The following is a 10125-nucleotide window of genomic DNA, read 5'->3' on the forward strand; positions in this document are numbered from 1 at the left end:
TTACAACCTTCAGAAACTCCACTTCTACAGGATCCAGTGCCCTCTTTAGACCTCTGTGGGTACACAGGCATACATCTGGTACTTGTACATACATCCAGGCAAAGCACTCGTATGCATTTGGAAAAAATACTGTTTAGAGACCAGTGAACTAGATTAATGATCTCTTGCTGCCTTTTTGTCAACAAATGGACAAGAAAAGACCTGGTTTTGCTGTTATTTAAAACCAGGGTCGTGCTACCAACATTCCCCGAGCCTGAGTCATCTTTGTTAATGTTCACATTTGAGCTTGTTAACTTTAACACAGACTTGGAAAGAAATAGCAGGAAATGTGTACTTCACAGCGACTCAAACAATTTACCCTTCTAGGCTTTCCTGCTCTGGGCAGGGATCCAAACCCTGAAATTTTTAGGTTCAACTGAAAATTTTCCATATTACTCAGGATTTGAACAGCTTACACCTGACTTGGGAACACTCTCCACTTCCCCTTTTTCTCTCCAGGCAAAGGCAAAGATCCATGAAGAATACTGGGACCCAATGGCATTTTACTGATGTACTTTTGCTTTGTGTGAGCTGAAGAGCTTCAAAGAACTGAAAGATGCCCTAGGGGTCTCCTTGTCAAGCACATCCTTGTGTAAATGGGAAACAGAAAGTCGAAGATTGGAAAGAATCATCCAGAATCATGGAGTTTGCTAGTGTCACACCAGGGACCAGGACTATGCAGTCCCTTGGGCTCCAAGACCCTCTTTCAGTGGCTGAGGTGGAGGGAGGCACTATGAGAAACATAGAGATTTTGGCTGCTGATGAGACAGAACTAGATAATGTCTGGCCACTCAGTGATCCCAGACAGTATTTAAATAGAAATCTCCAGTGCACACTGATTTGGGCTTCTGTATGAGATGCAACGTGAAAGATTTATGGGATCACCAATGCTGGAAAGTTGCTTCATACAGCCATGTCTCTGGAGACTGGGAAGCTTAGTTAATGCTTTCCCAGACTAAAATCTTTGTACTGGATGGTGGGCTTGAAAATCCAGACAATACTGAAGAAATAAAGGCTCTGAAATGAAAGTGGGTAGGCCATACTAGAAACTCAAGGGAAGTTATGTGTGTGTGTACACGTGTACACTCATGTGTGACAAGTGAGTGTATTTGTGCATGACAGCATGAGTGTATGTGTGCATATGTACATGAGCAGGAGTGTGTCTATTTCTCTGTGTGCATTTGTGTTTGTGCAGGTGTGTAGGTGTGTGTTCAAGTGTACACACATATTACTCTTTGCTGTATCGAAGTATTTGGAGCGGCACCTCCATGTTCTATAGGAAGTCATGAATGACAGTTTAAATATGAATAGTTGGACTCTGGCATGTCCAGGCAGACACCCTGTCGGAAAAATGCCATGAATGAGAACAGTGTGAGAAGAGGGAGGGAAGAATAAAGAACAGGTTTCTCATCTGCTAATGCTGGGCTTGTGGGCAGCCAGGGAGTTGAGCTAAAAAAAAAAAAAAAAAAAAAAAAAAAAACCAACTGTGAGAGGAGATGAGAAAACTGTGGAGAAACACTCCAGTCTTCCCTCAGGGCTTTAAGCTGCCTGTGGTTTGTATTATTATATCTACTCGGGAGGCCTTGGGGAAACTTGCTTTTCTCTCAAGTTTTTCCTTGGTTTTCTAGGGTTTCTACTGACACCTTTGAATCTGTTGGGGAGTACCGGGAACACTACACTGGCCTCTTTGGAGAATAACCCGATAGACCTAACTCTCTGGTCTTTACATGTCACTCCCTCCAGGATCCAGCCTCCTCATGTGTGAGGCAGTAGTGGTTTGTGCCCTTTTCACTTCCTCCCATTATAAGGTTGGGGCGAAGACAGAATGATACTCATGGTCAGAACGTTCAGATCTTATAAACCTTCTGCATGTGCATTTAGAGGACAGGCTTACCTCTACTCAGATTAGGCTGACATGTTTGACCTTGAACAGTACCTTACTCTTTATCATGCCAGGATCTATTCCCCAGGCAGCCTCTGCATGTGGGACAGACACACACACACACACACACACACACACACACACACACACACTCTATACAGGCTGAAGCAACACCTGGGTAGAATGTATCCTGATTCTCTTAGAGGAAGACTGGTCATCATGAACATCGGTAGTTTTAGATTTGTATAGTTGGATCCTTATATTTCCAGGCAGATACCCTGCCTTGCCTCTCAAGCTGGAGTGATGAGTAGTCAGCCATAGTCCCACCCGGGCTGCTTTGAAAATTACCAGAGAGCCTCATTTTCATGGATTGGGCCTCAGAATTTTCTGCTAGCTCCCTCGGTGACTTGGCTCCACAGTCAGGCATGACAACTATCAGAAGACACTCCCCAGAATCTGCTTCGACTCAGTCTGGTCCAGGGAACAGCAGCAACATCACCATCTGAGAGCTTGTTAGCTATGCAGGCGTTCTAGTCTCTGTCCAGCCGATAGCCCACTGTCTTTTTAAGCTGGATCCCAGAAGATGAAGAGCGAGACGAGCATAGCTGCTTTCAGAAGCACAGCCAAGGGAGCGGGCTCTCCTCTGGGAAGTCCTTAGCAAGGCCTAACTCTTGCTTTTGTTCACCCTGGAGGGACAGGAGACAAGCACCTTGAGCCAGGTAACCACAGAGGCCAGCTTTCTCCTCACATCTATGGTGGGAATAGCTGCTGGGTTCTTCTGCATCATTAGAGCCACACTGGGCCAGCAGCTCAGAATCTCAAGTGTACGTGATTCTATCCTCTGCTGATAGAAACAGCCTGCCCAGCAAGAGACAGAGGTTTAGATTGTATGTGCAAGAGAACAAATCCAGTGCTGTAGATGGTTGTTACCCCAGCTACTTTGCAGCCTGTGGCAGGAGGATGGCATTTTCAAGTTCAGTCATGGTTCTTTATAATGAACATGAACTTAAAGCAACTTGAAAGTATGATTCCAAGTCTAATTATCTAAATTCTTTGTTTTAACTGAAAGGGCTATGGTGTAAAAATATACAGACCTAAATGAAATGTGTTGTTGAGAGTACTTATAACTGGGGATGCAAACCAATGCTATCTGAACGTTTAAAAGGCTGAAAGTAGAAAAACCATGTTTCCTTCCCTCCTGTGGTGGTTTGAATGAGAGTGAGTGAGCCCCCTATTCAGACATAGGCTCATAGGCTTGAATACTTGGTCCTGAGTCAGTAGACCTGTTTGGGAAGGATTTGGAGGTGTGTCATCTGAGTAGGCTTTGAGATTTTAAGACTTCTGGCACTTTCAGGGGTTCTCTGGGTTTGAGATGCAATGTCTCAGCTGTTTCTGCTGGCATGCCTTCATACTTCCATCATGAACTCTAACCCTCAGGAATGGTAAGTGCAATTACATGCTTTCTTTTATAAGGTGCCTTGGCTGTGGTATTTTATCACAGCAATGACAAAGTAACTCAGACACCTTCCAACATCCTTTTCTATGTTTCCTACCAAGGATGTTTCTAAGTTATGTTACATAAATGTGCTGGCTAGTCTCACAAACTAGAGTTATCTGAAAGGAAGAAACTTTGAGGAAGTGCCTTATAAAATCCAGCTGTAAGGCATTTTCTTAGTTATTAATAGGGGAGAGCCCAGCCTATTGTGGGTGGTGCCATCCCTGGGCAGGTGGTCTATGTTCTCAAAGAGAGCAGACTGAGCAAGCCAGGGGAAGTAAGCCAGTAAGCAGCATCCCTCTATGGCCTCTGCATCAGTGCCTGCCTCCAGGATCCTGCCCTGTTTGAATTCTTGTCCTGATGTCCTTTAATGATGAACAGTGCTGTGGAAGTGTAAGTCAAATGAATCCATTCCCCACAACTTGCTTTCTGGTCATGGTGTTTCTTCACAGCCATAGAAACACTAACTAAGATAATAAACATCTATAATGCGATCAACATATGAACAGTCCCTCAGAAAGAACCTATTCTCTAAATAGGTAAATATTGAGCCTAATGTTTCTATTTTAAACTTTAAATAAAAACTTAAATTTCTTAAAATCCTCAATGGAATAGAAACCATCACATACAGACTAAGGGTTTTCTCTTGGCTAAACTATGCCAAAGAGTTTGGAATTTCCTTTTTTTTTTTTTTTTTTTTTTTTTTTTTTGGAGTTCTTTTAATATTTAAATGCAAAAAGCGAGTGCTGACTTCTTTTTTATACACATACAGTTCTTCGAGCCAAAATGTGCAGAGGAAATGCACTCCTGATTTGTCCAGTCCCCATCTGGCTAAAGCTACTGCCAGCCTCTGGTCTCTCCAGCACATGTAGAGATTCCTGCTAACTGTTTTGCATTATAGCTGTAATAGATTTTGTCGGTTTTTTTTTTTTACATGTTCTAGACATTTCCATTCTTAAAAAAAAAAAAAAGTCCTTAGTGGTCATGGGTGCTTACTTCTTTCCCACACTGGGCATGTAAGAACTTCTTTAGGAGCAATTTATTAAAGGAGTAGTGTGGGATAACCTTCCACACGGCTGTACTCCAGCAGCTGCGTGAGAACAGGAAGGGAGGGCATTCATTATGAAGGGCACAGGTGTACCTGGGGCCTCTCCATGAGAAATGGAGAAAATTCCCACTGAATTCAAATTGATCAATGTGCCAAGATTCAAAAAAAGAAGAAGAAGGAAAAGTTCAAACAATCAGCAGTTCAAACACAAATTAATTTCAGTGTTCTCCCATCAGGACAAATACCATGGTAACAATCTAGATCTTTCCAGGAGGTGGAGGTGTAGAGCCCCGGGCATTCTTCCTGACCAAGTGTCTGCTATTGTTGCAGTTGCTGTTGTTAATTCTTTTTCTGTCTCAAAAGACAATAGGATGAACAAGGATGATGAAGGAAGTGGTCCCAACCTACAAAGCTGCCCTGGAAAATCTGTACATCTTCTGAGCCACAAAGGAGAGATCAAAGGTCCAGCGACTGACCAGACCCTCTCAGGAAACATCTCCTTTAGACCCCAGAGTCTTTCCAACAGCTCCTCCTTAGCCTTTTGCAGGCCTTGGCTTTCGGGAGTAATTAATTCTTCGGGGGACAGAGGCTCCCCAGTGTGGGCTTCAGTGCAGATGGTGGCCATGGCTGTAGCACCGAATTTTGAATTTCTCTTTCTTTTTTCTTCTTTCTTTCTTTCTTCCTTCCTTTCTTTTTTTTTTTTTTTTTTTTTTTTTTTTTTTTTTTTTTTTTTTTTTGCCTGTGTGCCACTTTAATTTCAGTACTCCAGAGGCAGTTCTGGAGTATTGATACTCTGATAGCAATGGTGTTTTACATTGTGAGTTACAATCTATCCCATGTTGCTAGAGAGATGCCTAAAGAATTAGGAGCACAGACTGTTCTTTCAAAGCACCCATGCCAAGTGGCTTAAAACCACCTCTAGGTAACTACAGATCCCATGGTATCCCAAAGAATCTAATGCTTTGTCCTAACTCAACCTTCTTTTTTGGTACCGTTTTCTTAAAATTGTATTTGATCTCTGACTGAGCCACAGCTCAAAGTGATTATGGTAGCGGCAGTGTTCGAGAGTTCCCCCTCAGGAAGCCATAATCAGCATGAACAATTATTGATTGCCTCGGCCCTGTTGTGGAGTCTTCCTCCTTTGGTTGGGGCTGGGAAACTCAGAGATGATCCCGTGTTGGATTCATTATTACCAGGAAGTCATGCTTGACATCCAGCAAATAGAGCTCTTTCAGTCTACGCCTCCTAGGCCAAATCTTCTGGCCACTCAGCCAATGCACTCCATCCAACACAGCCTGGAAGATATCCGCAAGGGGGCCAATATAGAGGTTGGGGTAGGGCCAAGTTGTTACCATGCTCTTCACAGTCTTTGTGCGCCAATTAATGAAGGCCTCCCTGGACAGTGCCGGGAAAACCACTGGGGAGGTCCTCCAGAGCAGACACAGCCAAGTCTTTAAGCCAGCACCTGGATTGCCAGCTGCTGGAGTGTGGAAACAGCCAGGAAGCTCATCCTTAGGGTTCAGGTAGACAGGTCCAGACACAGACCCTGGTGACAGGTGTCCTATTCCAGCAGGGTAAGGAGGTGACTCCAAGATTCCCAGTCAAGCTTTGAATTTCTCACTGCTAGAGAAATGGCCTGAATCTCCCAGAGAACGTGATGCCTTTCCATAAACCCAGCCAGCCTGCTACTGAATAGAACTGATCAAAAACACACAATGTAAAATCTTTTTGCCGAGTGTGGGCGTGTGAATGGTGGCAAATGTTCTGATAACCAAATGGCTTATGGTAAAGCAGGCATTATAAAATTGTAAGCTGTGGTGGTTTGAATAAGAATGGTCCCCATAAGATCATCTATTTGAGTGCTTGGTCATCAGGGAGTAGCACTGTTTGAAAGGATTTTAAGCATTGGGAGTTGTAGCCTTGTTAGAGGAAGTGTGTTCCTGAGGATGGGATTTGAGGTTTCAAAAGTCCATACAGGGCCTAGGCTCTCTCTGCTTGGGGATCAAGATGTAGCTCTCCGCTGCTTCTCCAGCAAGAAGCCTGCCTGTCGTGCTTTCTGCAATGATGATAATGAACTATGTCTCTGAAACCATAAGCAAGCCCTAGTCAAATGCTTTCTTTTATAAAAGTTGCTTATAAAAGAGTTGGGGTCTCTTCACAGCCAAAGAACACTGACTAAAATGGAAGGTTTTTTACCAATGCCAGTTTGTGTGCCAACTGATGCTTATGACCTTCTAAGGAAACGAGTAAATGCAGAGAGGTGTGGATAAGCTACTTACTGCATAGAGAGCCATCAGCATCTCAGGGTAACAGGCACGAGGTCCACCCTTCCTGAATCACTTCCCAAAGTCATCAGGTTCAAAGTTCCAATAAGTTTCTTGTTCCAGTGTAGATTGATTCTGCCTCTCTAGAAAGCACCCGGGAGTCATAGATACTGTATTCTAATACCATAGACCCAGGGTAGCATGCATGCATCTCCCGCAGGAATGAGAGTTTTGGAGAGCCCATGGCAGTTTGCTGACACAGCCATCAGGTGTAGAATCTAGGTAGAGGTGGGTGGCAGTGAGCTACAAAAAGCATAGGAACTGTGAGTTGTAGCCAATTATCAGGAGCTTAGCCATTGGACCAACAATATTTCAATGTTAGTTCCAGATAAATAAGAGCACTTCTCTTGTAATTCTTTAAGGGATTTTTGTGTTTCCTCTTTAAGGGCTTCTACCTGTTTACCTGTGCTCTCCTCAAATTCTTTGAGAGTGTTATTTATATCCTTCTTAAAGTCCTCTATCATCGTCATTAGAAGTGATTTTAAATCTGGATCTTGCTTTCCTAGTGATATGGGGAATTCAGGACTTTCTAGTGTAGAACTAGGTTCTAATGATGCCAAATACCCTGGGTTGCTGATGCTTATGTTCTTGCGCTTGCATTTTGCCATCTGGATCTCCTTAGTGCTACCTGCCCTGTCTCTGACTGGAGCTTGTCTTTTCTATTATCTAGGTTGTATCAGAATTGTGTGGGGTGGGTGTTACTACTGGGGTTAGAGCTGGAGCCCAAGATCTGCTCATTGCTCAGGCGCAGACAGAAAGGAACCAGTGCTCCAAGCCAGGAGTTACTTCCTGGGTCCTAGTGGGACCCAGTTACTCCTTGTTTGGGGCTGGTGTTGCTGTCTCCTTACCTAAGTTACTGCTCGGGTTAGAGCTTCTGGGAGGACAGCTTCCTCTGGGTTCTGTGAGATTGGCACCCGGGATCTGCTCAGTGCTCTGGCCCAGACCATAAGAGCACTTCTCAATTCCCTCTTCTATGGGAGTTAGAGAACCAGGGATCATGGGCACCACAGCGCCCCCTGCAGGAGGAAACTCCAACGGTGACCGGGCTTTCTATTGAAAGACCATTTGGCAATCTGGTTCAACCGATGGATAAATGCAGGTGGTGTGGGGTGAAGCATGTTCACTTCTGTGAGCTGTTGGTACACATCATACTCCTGTAGTTCTGTCTAAAAGGGACATTTCTTTTGTGGCCTGGCCTTTTGCAGCTAACAAGCAGATCAGGCGTACTGGGAAGGATTTGTTTCAACTTCATTCTGCAGGGACAAGGTTAAGACCCAAGAACCACAGGGGACAGCCAGTGTTTTCTCTCTGGTCAACTAGTGCTCCTCCCATTCAACTTGGCTGAGGGAGTCATCCTTCTGTAATTCCATGGTGATCTTTGGCCCCCATGACAAATGTGAAGGAGCTGAAAGAAACATACACATTCTGATGTTTCAAACACTGTTGTGGGTGGGGGTGGGAGCATGGGGAGGAGATAGATCAGCCTGCTCTCTACAGGGGCCTCCGGTTACAGAAATCTACTAAATCCGTGGTTCTCAACTATCCTAATGCTGTGACCTTTTAATACAGTTCCTCATGTCATGGTGACCCCAAACATAAAATTATTTTATACTACTTTATAACTAAGTTTGCTACTGTTATGAATCATAATGTAAATATTTAGAGGTGGAAATTTGCCAAAGAGTTGTAACTCACAGGCTGAGAGCCACTGCCCTACATAGAAGCACAAAAGGCTCTGGGTTGGAGAAAATGCAGTTTAGTCTGGTTAAAGCTGCGGGGGTTGCCCCAACACTTTTCATATAAATATGTACAACCCTTTTATTCCCAGGAGGGATTGAGACAGTTTTGAAACTGTCCTAAGGTAGTTGTGGGTTCTCGATTGGTATTCTTAAAAAACATCATCCCAAGGATGCTCACTGGCACTGACTTGCTAGGGGTTGTTTTAGGAAGTGACTAGGCAGGGGGATGTTTCCAGTTAGGATAAGCAACAACTTCCCCTTGCTTCCTCTTAACCCAAGATCCTTAGTTACCAGCTTGACCTGCAGAATAGCTAGGAAGGACATGGAAGCTAAAACCTCTTGGCTCCTAGTGTTGCATCCTTGTGTACTTGGTCAGTTTTGTGTTTTATAAAAAAGAAAGGGAAAAATAAAACAGGATATGTTTGGTAGAGGTGCAGTCTGGTGAGGTGGAAGGGGGTGCCTCTGTGGGCCCATCTTGAGGCATCCCTTCCCCCCTGAGGTACCAGCCACATGATGGATATAGAATAGAGTTTATTTAGGGCATGAAGAAGGGCGTTGGAAGAGGGAGAGGAGAGGCAGGCCAGGAACAAGTGGAGGGGGCAGGGAAATGGGGAGAGAAGGGACAGAGAGTAAGATAGTAAGAGAGTGAGGAGGTGGCAAACAGCCCCTTTTATAGTGAGTCAGGCATACTTGGCTGTTGCCAGGTAACTGTGGGCAGAGCCTAGAAGGAATGCTAACAGTCATGACCAAGTCAACTCATGGAAGAATGGTGAACCATGAATTAAGGAGTCAGAGGGAAGGGCAGTGGTGACCCCCAGCCGGTCAGCCTCTCTGCCCACCACAGACCTCAGATGAACACCAGTGACTCCCACAAGACACATTCATTTGTGACCAGCTACCCCCAAATCCTAGGGGTGTCTGTCTGTGTCAGCGTGGGTGCATGCCTTGTCTATTCAGATTCTGCTCTTTCTCTGGTTGTTCATTCCGGCCTTTAAAACATGAGTTTTTGGAAGACTGTAGTTAATTTATCAGGAGCAGTACATGTTACAGCACAAGCGCAAAGTCAGAGAATAACTTTCGTTCATTCTCCTGCCTCATACGGGTTCTAAGGACCAAACTCAGGTCATCAAGCTCCCAGCGATGACCCGTCTCCCTGGGCCCTCATTCCAGGCCTTTACACATAGTAGCAGTGTATTCGTTCTGAGAATAGCCCAGTCTAGCACTTGAGAGCTCCTGGGAAGTGACTGGAACCCACTTGGGAATGAAATTCCATCAGATTGTCTGTGCATCAATAAATCCCACCTACCCCAGAACAGACATGCCCTCGGCCTTCAACATCAGACCCACCTGGCTCCCTAGCAGTCAGTCTTAGGTTAGCTTCAAAGGCAACAGAGCCAGTTTTAATCAGGGGTGGTTTCGGGTGTTTCAGTTGCTTGCATCTGCTAAATCCTGGACCTGGGGAAAAGGTCAGAAGTGTTACAGACTTACTTATCAAGAAAGACTGGGTGGGGGAGAAACCACTACCTTGCTGAGGCCCTGGGACCTTGGTGGGAATTTTGAGGTTCTGGGGAGAATCTAGCAGGAATAGAGTAGAGAGT

At 44.7% G+C, this 10125-nt stretch overlaps 1 pseudogene; it reads right to left on the bottom strand.

Moving 5' to 3' along the window:
- Positions 1–5277: 5277 nt before the first annotated feature.
- LOC143443211 (PRAME family member 3-like) lies at positions 5278–7068 on the bottom strand (annotated as a pseudogene).
- Positions 7069–10125: the final 3057 nt, after the last annotated feature.

Source organism: Arvicanthis niloticus, chromosome 8 (genome assembly GCF_011762505.2).
Source record: "Arvicanthis niloticus isolate mArvNil1 chromosome 8, mArvNil1.pat.X, whole genome shotgun sequence".
Classification (NCBI taxonomy): Eukaryota; Metazoa; Chordata; class Mammalia; order Rodentia; family Muridae; genus Arvicanthis; species Arvicanthis niloticus.